This window comes from Acanthopagrus latus, chromosome 3 (assembly GCF_904848185.1).
Source record: "Acanthopagrus latus isolate v.2019 chromosome 3, fAcaLat1.1, whole genome shotgun sequence".
In the NCBI taxonomy this organism is placed as follows: Eukaryota; Metazoa; Chordata; class Actinopteri; order Spariformes; family Sparidae; genus Acanthopagrus; species Acanthopagrus latus.
In genome coordinates this window covers 11,591,640-11,607,505 of record NC_051041.1, presented here as the reverse complement: position 1 = coordinate 11,607,505, position 15,866 = coordinate 11,591,640, and the positions used below count along the sequence as shown (strand labels likewise).

Here is a 15,866-nt window from a genome sequence, read left to right as displayed (position 1 = left end):
TTAACGAGAGCCGGCGAGAGAGAGAGAGAGGGGAGAGAGAGAGAGAGACCGAGAGAGAAAGAGTGTGTGTGTGGGGGGGGGGGAATTAGCAGACAATGGGAATATTAAGTGTTTCAGCCAGTGAGTGTGGGGTCAAAGATCACAGAGCGCTTATAGGCATATTAGCCACTTGGTTATGATAAATTATGGCTGTGTTGCTATGGCGACCAGTACACTCATAGCCTGCATCCAGCAGAAGAAAAAAAACGAAAAAAAAAAAACCACAGGGCCTTAATGAAGCAGGGCAGAGAGACTTGTGCAGCAGTCTAATGTCAGCTCTGTTCTTGAATTAGGGTTAAAAGTGAATAAACAGTTTTTAATAATGATTTTATTGCAGAAAGGAACCCGGTTCTGTTCTGTTCTGTTCTGTACTGCAGCTTTCTCTGGCACTCAAGAACAATTCAGTTTGTTATCACTAAGTGGGGAAATGTCTCCACAGTGTTATCATTAGGGAACGAATTTACAATCAGGAAAACAAGGATTTGTGTGTGTGTGTGTGTGTGTGTGTGTGTATATGTGTGTGTTTCTACGTGTAGAAAACAAAACAAAAGTCTGGATTCCCCACTGTCTGCCGTATTACTATGATTTGCCACTTACTTGACAATTAGACGCTAGCAGCTGGATGTTGATTTTTTTTGTGTGTGTGTGTGTGGGGGGGGGACTGTGGGCGCACGTCGCCATGTTCGAGTCACATCCCCCGTGAGCTCATTAGGGATGTGTGGAACGCCTGGTTGATTGGCTCAAAATCCCGGAGATGGACAGCCAGGTCTGCGCCGAGGCGGAGGGGAGAGTGGCAGCCTGGGAAAGAGAGGGAGGGTTGGATGGATATGATGAGACTTTGAACCTCCCACACCGCCCCTGAAGGAATTTTTCAGCCGCTATCACGTTACCTCAGCACCCCACCCCACCCCCCCACTTTTTTTTTTTAATGTTTACATGCAGGTGTGTGCACGTCCAAGTGTTTAGTGTATACCAACATGTCTGCACATGTTTGCAGATATCCTCCCATCCGTGTGCACACACACACAGACACACACGTATGTCACATGCTTTATAATTAGCTGATTGAGCTCTAACTTCATTACCGTGGGCGAGTCCTGTGCACACTAATCAATTTCCACCATCCAGCAACGGCTTAGCGCGCAGCGCTGGCTGTCAATGGCGGAATTAACCACAATGCTGCGGGGACGAAGCACGTGGCCAGCCCGCTGTGGGAGGGAAAGGAGGGAGGGAGTGTAAAGTCTGATTAGAAAGTGTGATGCGTCGGCCCATTTGCATGCAATCTGCGTTTTCACTGTGCATCGGCACATGTGCGTGCGTGTGTGCGTGCGTGCGTGCGTGCGTGCGCTGCTTTGCATGTGTGTACCTGGCTGCTCTCCTTTAATAGCCACACATCCTGCTGCTGCCTGTTACGACTGGCATTTTTACAATCTCGTTTGACTCTAACACTCCCTAATACAAGCAGGCCAACAAACGCCCAGCCATTTCCTCTGTCTGGCTCCCCCGACACCCCCACCACCACCACCCGATCCCCTTTGTAGTCGACTATTTTTTTTTTTTTTTTCTAGATATTTTTTAGCCATGCTAGTGGCCTGGCTCCAGGGAATGCTTTGTCTGTCTGTCGATCCAGCACTTTGGTCCAGACTAAACAAAACTACTGAATGGATTGTCATTAGATTTATGTTCAGACCATCACAGCCCCCCTAAAGGATGACGCCTCCAGACTTTGGGGATTTCTTGACCTTTCCTGTATCACCACCAGCAGCATGACATTTTAGGTTTTTTACTGAAATGTCCGAAAGGATGAGTTTTTAAATGTTGTCATTATCTGCTCACCCTCATGCCGATTGAAAGTTGAGGCGAAGTTTCAGAGCCCAACAAAACATTTCTGGAGCTTGACAGCAAAACAGCGTTGCGGCATTCTCCTGAACAGCTCAGGTAGACAGGGACAACAAAGAAAGAAAAACTAAACATGGCCCCATAAAGCTCGAATGATATAAGTCAAGTCTTCGGAAGCCTTGAGATACCAAATTGGTTTGAAAAGATGTTGTTTACACACTATTTAAGCAAAAATCGTCACCATCTTCGCTGCTAAATAAATAAATTCATTTGCACATCCAGGGTAATGAAACCGAATGAACCGAACCCCGCTGTTCACGCTTCCATGTTTTCTGAGCATAAATCCCCAAAACCTTTGGCGATCTACTCGGTTTGATTTCTCTCTGGTGCCAACATGAGGTTCAGATATTGTCTCAGTAACCTTTGAATAGATCGTAATGAGATTTGGTGCAGGAGTTTATGTCGCTGCGTTGACATTGTCCCTGAAACATCATCATTTTTTTAATGTCCACATTGGAGAAGTTATTCTGGTAAACGTGTTTTACATTATAGGTCTATTTTAACCCTAACCCTAAACATCACCAAGTATACCAAATATTTTAGTATCCTATACCTAACCAAAAAGCAACAGTTGACGTATGATATTACATAAACTTAAACTAAAAATAACAAGTAGAAGAACAGTAGAATAAGCTCATTCTCTTCAACAAGGGCCTTAAACTGAACCCACTCAGCCACAACGGCCCACTCCAGATGGGGACTTTGTTGCTCTCTCATAAGATGAAATGATGAAACAACGCTGACAATGAAGTTCCAGGAACAGCACCAACACAGAGATATCAGATAAACCTTGATGCTTCTATCAGATTGAAGCATGACTTGAAACCCGTAGCACCTTAAACTTATCATCCAACAAATACCTGGAAAAAAAACACATTCCAATCAAATGTTATTGTGATAATATCCTGAATTACAACATATGTCGATAAACATCAGAATGTCAGCAGTGTGACTCTCCTTGACCCCAGTCGCTGTAAATATGATTCTATCTGACAGCGACGGCAACAGGAGACTGTTGCTCATGGGCACACTTCACCAGAATCTTCTCCAGTCAGAATTAGTCATTTCTGTACGATGATGCCATGGTATCATAAACGTCTGAGGTTCAGTAAAGACGCCATATAAGGCCATCTATCTTAATGTCACCGTGTTTCCTGTTAAAATAGGTTGCCGAGGCAGGATGTCACACTGAAGGGCCAGTGTACGCTGTCAAACCAGTGTATGTCTCTGCCATGTGAGTACGTCACATTTCACTCGTACCAGGAACTGTTGTTCAGAGAACTGAAGTCCCTGTCTCACTCTAGCAGGTTTGACCCTGACTAAAAAAAAACAAACACTGCAGGGGGTCTTGCGAGTGGATGGTCAGCCGTGTAGCCCTCAGGCGATCATGTCGAACGCACACGCAAACAGGACGCACGCCAGGGAAACCCGTTGGGAATAGAGATGGGCAGAGCGAGCGTCGCAGCCGGTTAAGGAGGCGTTTCCACTTGCAGGTGGAGTTTCGCTGCAAGTGTGTAACTAGGCAGGGGTTGGAAGACGGTAGCCAGGGAGGAAGAGGGAACTGTAAGTGGGGTTTTATTGACAGACTTGCAGGGCCTCGAGATGAAAAGAGCATGTTCCTCGAGTGTTGATTGCACATCTGAAGCACAGTCCGGCCACTGGGCCCCAGTTCCACCCCCACCTCCCCCGCCAACCCCCTCGCTGACAAGCCCCCTCTGCCACTGGACAAAAGCTGCTGCAAGTCAAGCATGAAAGCAGGGGAGGGGGAGCCGAAAAAGAAATTAGGGGTGTGTTGGAGAGAAAATAGCAGGGGGGCATGAACTGCCAGCTGTTGTGCTCAACGCTGCACTTCTCCTCCAGTGAAGAGTGCCAGGAAAACTCATCGAGGAGTGGATCGCATCTTTAGGTGTTGTCAGCGCCGGCGCATCATTTATGAGCCACTTGCTTGCGGGGGTCTATCACGATGAATTTGATTCGGAATTTCGTTCAAGCTTTCTGTGATATGAGCCGATCAAGATTAATTTAGCTTCCATTCGGGGGAGATTCGTGTACAGAGCAGTGACCCTGGAGCAGGCTGGGAGTTTTTTGTCATTTTTTTTCGAGGACGCGTCAGCAAAGGTGGAGGCATTTGATCCTGAGAAAAAAAAAAAAAACGAAGTGGTTTTCCTCGAAAGCAGCCTTCAGTACGGCCCCGTTGCTGGACCTGTACCGTTACGCCGGCGAGCGTTCTGTTTGCTTGAAAGGGAGCTTCATTAAGTCAACACAGAGTCCTTGGCATCGTAAAAATGTTGCTCACCATGTCGGGGCAGGTCCTGAAAACCTCATCTACTCTGTTGCTGAGGCGTGCCCTCTTTCTCACACCCGTGACTTTTTGCCGTTTGCTTCCCTCTGCATGAAAATTACCCCTGGCGACTGCTGATTTCAGCTCTCCAGACAGTCTCAACAAGCACGTCGGCTCATTAGGATGCGTTTCGGAATCCAGCAATTCTCGACCCCTTCGACTCCAAAGTTATGATTCCCCTCGTTATGTTTATGTATGATTATGCTTCATTGTTGTGTGTTTTTTTTTTTTTTTTGTATTTCTTTTCGTCTCCACAATGACAGCATGCCTGATTACAACATGAGAGGGAGTGAAAAAAAGCAACAAGCCAAATCAGCCCCCTGAAGTGATATGTATTGGCTGGGGAGATTTATTTTTCCGGCGTTCTCTTGTGCTGTAATCAAAGGGAGTGGCGCTCTGACTGCGACTCCCATCACCAGAGGCTAATGGCTAATCAAACAGGAGGGCTGCCAAACCCTCCACGGCGTTCTCGAGCTTGTCCTGCACTCTCTCCTTCTCTCTCTTCTTTATTTATTCAAGAGATCCAAGCGTCTCATTAACATGAGCTTAATTGTGCCCATCAACTCACCAATTAACGGTGCGATCCCTTCAAAGGGGTCGTAACTTCATCTCTCTGACCAACTCCAGATCGCTTATTTTTTTTTTTCCCCCCAGCCCAAGTTTCGGATTTTCCCGATGCTCATGCTGTGCAGTCCGGGGGAGATGCCACCCCTTTGTCCCCCGGGCCCTTTGTGAAGAGCCGCGGTTCAAGGGTCAAAGTTCACAGGCTCTCTGACCCCACGGATCTTTTGAAACGCCACATCCCATCAGTCCTCTGGAGCATTCTGAGGAGGATTTGTATGATTAATCAAAAGGCTCCCCACTCCCCCTCCCCCCAGTGTCCCCGGACTGGGCAACGTCCCACCGTGATCCCTCACACCAAGGCACAGAGTCAACACGGCAAATTAACTTCGTGCCTCCGTAACACTTGTTGATTCAATTGAGGAATTATTCGGACTTGTGGGTAGTGAAAGTGAGCGTGGACAAGCCTCTTTTGTTGTTGGACGTTTTAGAAAGTACCGAAAAAGGCATGCTTCAGTAAAAGTAAAGATATAGTGTTAGAATATTACTTTGGTGAGAGAGAAACTCTCATAATAATCGTAAATCACCATATTCTCTTCTTCATTCCCTTTCAGCTGGCGGGGACTCACGTACGCACGCTGAAAACACAAAACGCTGTGTTAATAATGAGCTACACCGCTGTTAAATAAAGCTCACAGCAGCCACATTAAATATGATCGAACGAAAAACATAATTCAGTCGCGACGCTACGCGCAGTACGCGCTGCTCGTCTGGCTAACCTCAAACTAACTTGCGAGAGCGATAGGTTAATAACTGGGGGGTGTTCTGCTGCTGCGACTCAGTTTGTGTCCCAGTAGCGAGACAGCCTGGATTCAAGATAAATTGGCTCTTTTTAACTGTCAAGTTGTTTGTATTTAATGCCTTCCACCGAACAGATGCTTCTGCGGCAGTATATTTTAATGGTCTAGCCTTGCTCCAGGCCATGGACGCTGTATGAAACTGGAGAGGGTCTGGTGGAGACTCAGGTTACGTAGTAGTGAGGGGAAAGAATTTTTTTTTTTTTTTTTTTTGTGATAGACAGGTGAGACAACACATTGATGAGGTTGCTAATGAAATATTAACACAAAGCTCATCACTCAACATGTTTCCGTGGCACCATGTGAGATTCTGCACGGATAAAGAAACAATAACCGACACTGTGCGGCACTTGAATGTTTGTTTTCTCTGATTCAGGTGTTTGACAAAGCAGGAGCCTCTTTCTCCGTCTCTTTATGTCCCAAACACACACACACACACACACACACACACACTGACACACACAGTGGCCCCAGGCATGGCATGTGGGGCACAAGTTTCAGGACACTCCCCGCTGCTCTCAGTCTGCGGTGCCGACCGCCTGTCGGCCAACCTCTGGCCACCATCTGTATCCCATTAGAGCCACAAGAGGGCTGCGGTGCAGAACGCATGCAACCAAAAAAAAAAAAGTATCCACTGTGTTCCCCCTCAAAGTCATCCTGCATTATTTAATTACTGAGCACACTCCATAAACTTCATGTTATTAACACAGTGGGAGCACATAAAAGTATATTGGATAAAGCGACGCAGAGGCTCAATCAGTCGCTGGCTGATGCAAACAAGCGATTCGGTCCAGTCGCTTTCTGCAAAACCACATTGGTCTGCATCTTTACTATATACAAAGTGTCATTTATGTCTGAAACGTGGATACTTTACATCGTTTATAACGTTCGTTGCCAAAACCTGTTATCAAAGCGCGCTCACTGAAACAATCAGATGGTTCACAATAAAAAATAAATTGTTTTTCCTTGGCTAACACAACCACAATAAATGCCTCTGTACACCTTTATCCAATAAACAAAAACATCTAATTCATCCAGGTTTCCATTGTGAATTTATTGAATTTATCGAAGACTTTTTTTTTTTTTTTTTGCCCCGTGCATTGAAGCTCCAAGCCAAACAGCCAGATGAGCGAGGGGACGCGGAAGGGGGATTAGGGGTCGCAGGTTTTCGGGGCCACACTGCGTGACCTCAATCAGCGCTGAAGGGGGACGTTCCCGAATAGCTAAAACTATCCAGATGATGACCTCTGACCTCTGGCTGTGCACCCACCAACCTCTGAGTGAAGTGGACGTTGCCTCTGGCTTCAGAGGAACTAAAGGCCTCTGTTACGGCTCAAGGATTAGACTTGGGGACCAACCACACACACACACACACACACACACACACACATACGCAAACACAACTGCTGTCTATTTTCATCTCTCACTCTCGCTTGTTTTTTTTTTGTTTTTTTTCTCTCACCCCCTCCCCTCCCCCCATCCTGCTTCTCTTCCCTAACAAGCAATGAAGCTTTTGTGGTTCACTGACTTCTGCCGGCTGCTCAATTGGGGAAGTTGCCTGTCTCCGGCACTTTATGTTGTTTAGATTTGCAGAAAAATAAAACATAACCTGCCACCTGCCTGCTCGTACTCCGAGAGGCGAGCCAAACACAACAATTAGCCGGCACAGAGACGCTATAAAACGCCATTACGGTGTGCCTGCGCGAGCGTGCGCCTTCGGCAGGGGTGAGGCAGGGAGAAAACGCGGCGCACTTGAGACGTATAAGCACATTTCCACTCCAAATGAATTCCTAGCGTGAGGGAAAACACGATGGCCTGACCTGAATAAATATTGGAGGGCCGTGTTCCCGTCCAAAAATGGAAATTAGTCGATTGATTTCAGGATAGCGGCGCGCATATATTCAGAAACGGCTTTTTATCACTGCCACTGAAAGTCATATAAGGAAATCTAATGTCTCTGTAATGTAAATATAATGCCACTAATCTGAAGGTGCGGGGCGGCTTGAAATCTCCCCATGCAGGCGTGCAGGGGCTCCTAAATATGTAATACCGTTAAATCAAATTAGAATACCGCTGTCTGACCTGAACGGAAGCCGGCGTGCACCTCACACTGGCAGATAATTCAACAAGAACAGTGAGAGGAAAGCAGATTAATTTTTTCCGCCCAAAAATTATCCAGTAGATTGTTTTGTCCAACCTTTCCCATTTCTCGTCGAGTTATTCTCTCACTGCGGGCTTGGCAACCGAGCGGCGCTGGGTATGTCGCACCGCTCTCGTCAAACTAAATACATTTTTTTGTCACTCGCCTTGGCAGAGGGGGCATCGTACATGGCATTTCAACCTCCATGCCAACCCCTGCGGCAGGCAATACAGCGGCTTCTCAGCAGCGGGGGCACGCCGCCTTTGATGGAGGCTGTCTGGTACTGAGTGGCACAGTTGGCTCGGATTGGCTTAATACCCAGCATCGGCTTTTATGTGTGTGTATTCGAGATTGTGTCTCTCCGACATTGACGACACAAAAGGATTTGCACGCAGAAGTCGCAGCAGCGCTTGGGCTAGACAGCGGTGCGGAAAGCTGCGTGTCAGTCGGGCCTCCTTAAGACTGAGATCAGCCTCGATCACAGGCCCCGGGTCAGCACGACGCACCCCGTCATTCTGCAGGTGCAAAAGGTCGAATTCAACTTCCTTCACATGGAAAGTTGTCCGAATTGACGGCCAACTCCTGTCTAGATTGACGTGCGAGTAGTTCTCTTCCTACTGTCCCGTCCTAACTAAAATAGCAATCATGCAATTATCACACTCTCCTCCCAAGAGGAACCACAGCGTCAGATGTTTCAGCGCAACAATATGTTCACGCTCAAGTGACAAAGCCCCCAGAGCAGGCGTTCTAATTACGTAGGGAGCAAAGGAGGAAGTCCTGTCAGTCAACAGTGTTTTTTTTTTTAAAACGTGAACCCAATTGTTCCCTGACCTTAATCACTTGGTTATTATTGTAACCGCGATGGCAAAGGTTCCTGTTTGTAACAATCTAATCCTGAACTAAGTCTAGTGGTCTTTATGGAAATTTATGTTATTTTATGTTACAATCCAACAGTCTTTTTTTTTTTGTTATTGTTGGGATATTTATAGTTGGTCATCATATCATCCAACATTTATTTGTTCAAATCAAATCAATTTTGTTGAGGACTTGAGTGTGCTTACTTGGTTTTACATGGCTGAAGTGATCAAACACAATTCACATGTGAAGCAAACTCGTCACATGCACATGCGCAGTACGTCGTTTCTGCCACTAGGGTCACTCAGTAGAAAATGATAAAAGGACAGACGCATTTTGATGATGTCATGGGGTCATGGAGTCTTCACTGTTAAACAACCGTCAGTGCAGACGGCATCTACAGTAGCTGATGTGGCTCCGGCAGACATGTTCATGGTGAGGTAATGTACAACACTTTATGTCTGGTTACGTTCGCTGACTTCCCTCCTCGCTCTGTCTTTTCCGACGACCAGATTAATCGTTACCTTGAACACAACTCAAATAAATAAATAGCTAGAGTACTTTTATTTTTATTTCATGTTTATACAGAAAATCTTACATGTTACACCTTTAATGACTGAAGCTGAATTACTGAGAAGCCAATCGAGACTCAGATAAGTCGTCTGCCGTCCCGTCCTTCAACTGACATACATTCACACCTTACAGCGTACACGTAGGGCTCATTACCTCCCATGTTGGCACTGACATTAAGCGGCTTGATGTAAATCGTGAGGTTTAGAACTGTAAAGTGAAAGTAGCTTGTGTGATACATGGGTGAAAAAATGACTCATCATTCAAATCGACAACGGAGCATAGAGAGAAAAAAAGAGGAGGCAGCAGTTTATTTTTGGAGGACTACTCGGTTGGGTAGGTGTGAAACACAATATTTTGGAGGGAATCAAATGCAGTGTTCCTCAGACGATGTAATAATAGCTCGCCTCCCCCGCTGAGCAAATTCTGTTCGGAGTTGGCTCATTTTGTCTACAAAACTGATTTCAGGTCTAATCTTAGATTGGGGGGGAAAGAAAACACGGTAAGTGATTTATAGGCTGCATTAAGCTTTGTGTTTTTCGACGACTGCAGTTTGCTCTTGTACCGCAGGTGCTAAACAGATAGATGGATAGAGATAGAGACTTTATTTGTCACTGTACAAAAATACAACAAAGTTTCAGGTGCACTCAAGTACTGGGCTCAAAATGCTTAAACAAAGTAGATAAATAGATAATGTATCCTAAAAATATAATGAATAATGCTTTCATTCATCATCCATTTCCTCACTCATACTCTCATTCATGCCAGCTTGCCAACGTATGCAAAACACATGTTCCATGACATTAAAGTGCATTTGTGACAACACATTATTGATTATTAGTGTTGACGTGTGTTTCGGGGGTGATTTTTCAAGTTCTGAGTTCAGTATGGTGATGCCTCTGGGGTAAAAAAAACTGCTGACGAATCTTGTGGTACGTGTTTTGATGGACTTGTAGCGTTTACCGGAGGGTAACAGTTCAAACAGGTGATGGGCGGGGTGGAGTGAGTCACGCAAACTGTGTAAAAGCTTCAATTTTCAGGCCACAATGAACATTTTGGCGAATTGCGTGGTTCTATTCACCAATATCTGATTTCCATAAAAACACTGAGATGTGTATTTTTTCTTCAGTGCTAGCTTTTCTTTTTTTTAAGCTGCAAATCGAAAAGTCTTGAACGAGCTGATGCAAAACGCCCCACGAGTGCCCACAAACACACACACACGCACACGCACACACACACACACACACTTCCTCGGGGCTGGTCATGTGCTCCGTGCTCTCTGTTTCAGCTGCATGTCTTTTGCGGTGAACTGGCCGCCTCACCCTCGCTGCCCACGCACACTCCCACGCAACACAAACAGTCATTCACACATATGCATAAAAAAAAAAACAAAAAAAAAACACACAAGCACACTCGGAGCGCACAGACAAACGCGTTCAGAAATAGTCTGCCGCGGCCGCGCATCTGATGGATCCTTTTCTGCGAGCGTTTGTGTGGAACAGATGGGAGTTAATAGCGCTGCCAAGTTGAATATCATCCAGAGAAATTTGTCGGATTGAAATGTCACTTCAGAGCAGCTTCTAAAAACCACCGATGTGCAGCTGTGTCAAGGGCTGCTCTCGTGTTCGGAAGACGTGTCGAGAAACATAAATATGGGTTCTGAACTGCTGACCTAACACGGTGGACAATTACGGATGGGATTCAACGATAGCAGCGTCTCCTGTACAGCTTCTTTTTCTCTGAGGCCGATAGAAACTGGAAACCGATTTTCCTGAACATGAATGACTCTGAGCAGCAGCTGTGAACCATTTCACTTCACTCGGTCTGTTTATAAATCATTGAAATCATCACTGTCACCCTTGACGTATGTCTGGGGTCAAATAAACAAGATGTGGCCTGTCAATTTTTGGGGCTTCTGGGGTGCTAATAATCAGAATTTATCACCCTCGGGGCAGAACCGGGCCAGCTGTTTACCTCTGATTTCAGTCCATTTGCAAAGCTAAGCTAACTGGCTGTGCTCAGTTAAAACGCCCCTATGTAAATCAAAAGCCTTCTGTGGCTTTCATCTGTATCTTCTGGTGTCCATCTGTGAATTTAGTAGTATACCAAGGCTGTCCTCATCAGAAAGTGGACCATAGAGGTTGAAAACGAAAGCAGCCTTTAGCGACCCACATTTACGTTTGGCCACGGTAGTTACTGCAGCTGCAAAAGAGGAACGAGCATAAAAGAGCGACAAGTCCGCACAGGCCAGGGACAGGAGACGGCTGCTCTTGTCCAACGTGAAACCAGAAATCATTTTTAACCCGTCTCGCCCAAGTCAATGAAATCACAGTGTTTTCCTCAACCTAACCAAGTGCTTTATTTGACTGAACCCAACCAACCTGCGACCGCACGACAAAGGTCCGGTACGTGTCTCTCTGTTGCAGTCATGTTGTTTTGTTAACAGTGTTTTGTGGGTCGCTGAAAACCGACCTATGCAGTCAGTTAGGCATGAGTATGTGTTCAGTATAACATATATGATTACAAGGATGTGACCGAAATGCAACACATGGGTCTTATCTGAGCAATCTCCATAACGGCATCCAGGAACAAACTTAATGCACAGATAACTGTTCATTCCACCACATTGCCAGAATAACTGATTGCACAGCACATTTCGACAAACCTTGAGTACGTTGCAACTGTACATTTCTTCATATTGCGACTCCAAGGTTTCCTTAGGTTACGTTTTCTGTTGTTCTGCTCTGGGTTAGGCTCAGGCACAAATGCCGCTTGGTCGGGGTGAGGAAAACATTCACGTTCTGGCTCAAAATACCTGCTTTGGTCACCACAAATGCAGCTGGAGGGGTCCCGCCTTCTCTTCATATATCCATTTTACTGCATCGAACTCAGCTGGAAGTGGTCTCGCGGTCTCTTTAAAAACGATCCCGTGGTTTCAGGGTTACGCAGTGAATGCTGAAACACAGTGGCGGACTGCAGTCGCTGGCTGAGCAGCCTTTATCATAAACAACCATAAACATGTAATGGGAGCAAGATAAGTTTTATCCTGACGATTGCACTGAATAAAACAGTGATTATATGTTCTGATCGGTCAACTTGAGCATCCTGCCTCGAATTTTAAGAAGCTGTATTTATTTATTCACTATTGTTTAGGGTCATTTGCTCCCCAGCTGCCGCCTCTTTCATCTGGGCTGTGTGGTCACAAACAGCTGGCCGTCAGCTGAGGTGTCACCGCAGTGTCCTCGTCTGCACTTGGTGTGAAAGACAGCGTTTATCTCTTGCCGACAGTAGACGCTTTTCCTATTTTTCCGACATTTCTTTGACGGCGTCCTCATTTTGTTAAACAAGACTCTCTCTGTATGCTCGGAACGGATTTATTAGAGGTTTAAGCAGGAAACTCAACACTTGCGTTTCGGTGTTTCATGTGTTTCATGTGTTGCTGCTTGTGCGATGTGTGTCTGCGAAGGGGGCATGCCCTCCAAACCCCTTTCCTCACTTTCCTCACCGTGGGCGCAGAAGCCGGCATCTCTCTGATATTTTTACGACATACAGGGGTGGAGTGTGGAGGCAGCGCGGGGTGTTAAACCACAGGAATGCTCAAGCAGACTCTCTGCTGCACCATCAGCCGCTCGGCCCCTTTGAAGGGAGTTCTCATCTGAATTCCACAAACCCTGACCTACTGTATGTGAGCGTGCGTGTGTGTATTGTGTGTGTGTGTGTGTGCATTATATTTGATTACTATTAGTATTACTTGTCCAAAAGCATGATTAATTTCCTGATAGGTCCAAAGCGAAGCCACCGTGAAAATGCCGTAAACCTGCATTCTTTCGAGTGGCCAGCAGGGGGGTGACACCACTGGTTTCAAAATGAAGTTCAGATGCGTGTAAGCTTATGAGCAAGTGACCCTACTTCTCACTTGAGTTATTACCACAGTAAACAGTTTATGGTTTATGGTTCAGTCGCTAGTTTTAAGTCAATACAGCCTGATGTTCATTTTGTGGATAACGGTGCTATTTAGAGTAAAATAAAGGGTAGGACTTTAGGGTGTTGCCACCTTGTGATTGACAAGTTGCCATCACAGTTTGCCTTTGAGTTCTCAGTCAGATCCATTAAGGACATCCCCCAGCTGTTTCAGTGATCGAGAGTCCGTAGCAACAAGCATAGCAACAACAGAAAATGTTGCATTTCAACTTTTCTCTGGCAAAACCTGGATAAATATTCATAATAACTAACAAACCAAGGATCATACACTTTAACTGAAAGAGGATTATGAAAATAAAACACACACTTCTCTCAAAAAATATTATCAAAGAATATATATTCAGTGTAGAAATGATGTAATATTGTGTTTTCTTCTGATAATGAAAGAATTGCCTCCAGCTGCATCCTCTCGTCCAAACTGCCAAACTCGATGCTTCACAAATTTAGTCCACAAACTGATGGGTAATTCTCAGTTGACCGATTATTTGTTGGTGGATCAAGTCTACAAGCTGAGAGAAAATCAGTGTCTACAAACTGCTTGGGTTTTTTTTTTTTTTTTTTGTACAAACAGTCCAAAACCCCAAAATAATTACATTTGACCTAAAGCAAGGAACAACAACACATTTGAGAGGCTTAAACTAGTGAAATTAGTTTTCACTTTCTGCTTGATAATGAACTTAAACTATAACACTGACAGCCAAAATGCTCCCAGCTCTGGTTGATCAACCAATCGTTTCACCCTTTACTTTATCTTCTTGTTTTGTGATTTTTTCTTTTTTTTTCCCTCTCATTTTCTCTAATTATTTCATGCAGAGAACCTGAAGTCAAAATTCACAGTCTGGCAGCAGATTAATATTTTTGAAACTCTCACAAAAAGAATCCATTTTCAAACAACCAGAGCTGCAAAATAGTTCTTTATCTGCAAATAAAACCCATTGCACACAAGCAGCTCTACGGGTTAAAGCAGCTTCCCCGTAATTCAACACACACATAGGAAATCCACTTCACTCCCTCTAATGCCTGAATTCCATGTTAGTACATCATTAATACCAACATAAACGACATGCAAACGCGGCGCTATAGGCTCCCACCTGTGTCAATACGCCGTCAGTTTATTTAGCTTTAGCTTTGGGCTAAAGGTTTAGCTGTTTCCATGTCTGCAACAAAGCTGCACGCCTCCAGGGTGCAGGTTGAATAAAGATTACATGTGTCATTATATTAAGTAGCGGCAGCTCTTGTTCTGCACACGGTAATATAGGGGGACATACATTTTACATGAGTTCCACTGACCGGCTCCTGCTCCAAGGTTGCTCACTTCATTTAAAGCACGGACGGAATTAATTAGGTAAATGTCTCAGAGGTTAATCATTTTCCCCCCTTCTCGTTTTTCTTTTTTTTTTTTCTCTCCGTTCTGCGCTCGCAGGCTTTGTCTTAACACACACGTACTGATTCTTTATCTCACCTTTTTTTTTTCTTTATCCTGTATTTAATCATTTCTTGCCTGCTCTTTCTCTTAAATTACGTCTATATGTTAAAGTCAAACTGGGGTATTTGTTAGACATTTTCTTTCTACCGTATGCCAAATGAATATGCTCTATCCTTCTCTCTCTCACACACACACACACACTAAAACGCTGATTAGAGGGTGGTCTGTAAAGCCTGAGGTTAGGTTGATTAATTAACATTGATATAGATTAATTAGCTGTAGCAACACTTTGATCTATGAAATCACCTCCATATGTGTAGCCGGCTACGTCTTTAGCACCGGGGTTAGTTTCGTGTAGGCAGGCGACTGCACGTGGGATCTTTGATTGCATGCTTGTGGTCAAGGACGGGCCTCCCAAACTCTTTGGACCCACCTATACCAAAGACAGAGCAAAGGGAAAAAAGCAAACAAAAGTTTATCTGTAGTTGATGGCAAGGATCTGAATGTTTGAGCCTTTAATTTGGTGTAATTGACAATAAATGCTGCAGAGTAATTAGTGCAGTAGAGAAGAAAATTGTTGTCAAGCCTTTGTATGGTTTTGAAATGTAGAGGGAAAAAAAATAATTCAAATGGGTTACATAAACTGTACTTATACTTCTTAACAAATGGCAAACAGTTGAGAATAGAAGCTGTGCTTGGGCGGCTCCGTGCATATGTTTTGTATTTAAGGCTGGACGGGCTCAAATTCCAGCCGTCGTCATGCTGCTCCGGCTGCTGTACATTCGCACATGTAACTTGAATAAATTCACCATATTGAATGCATGTTGCATATGAACACACATTAAGTGGAAATTTTGAGCATCACCTCCTGCATTCTGGTGATTTTTTTCTATGAATTGATAGCGGATATGTTTTAATCTACCTAAAGGAAAACATAAAATTCAGTCACCAGGTTACAATTCGAAATATAATGAAAATAATAAAGCAATGAGGCTATCAGGTACGTCCTTCGCTACTTTAATGTGTTTAATCAAACCCAACCCCAGAATAAATGTTGGTATGTATACACTGGGAAAAGTGCTACTTCAAATAAACATAACAAGTAGAAGAGCACTCAGTAGAGCGCATACCTCCGCCAACGCCCAACAGGCCCCCTATTATTCACTTAATCCATTAATAGTTTAAACTCAGTAGATT

The 15,866-nt window shown here is 44.7% G+C and overlaps 1 long non-coding RNA gene across 1 annotated transcript; it reads right to left on the bottom strand.

The window, feature by feature from the left end:
- Positions 1-683: 683 nt before the first annotated feature.
- Positions 684-15,044, bottom strand: LOC119017133. Its single transcript, XR_005074344.1, has 2 exons — positions 14,976-15,044; positions 684-837 (listed from the first exon to the last, which is right to left on the bottom strand). It is a non-coding gene; the product is annotated as an uncharacterized LOC119017133 (long non-coding RNA).
- Positions 15,045-15,866: the final 822 nt, after the last annotated feature.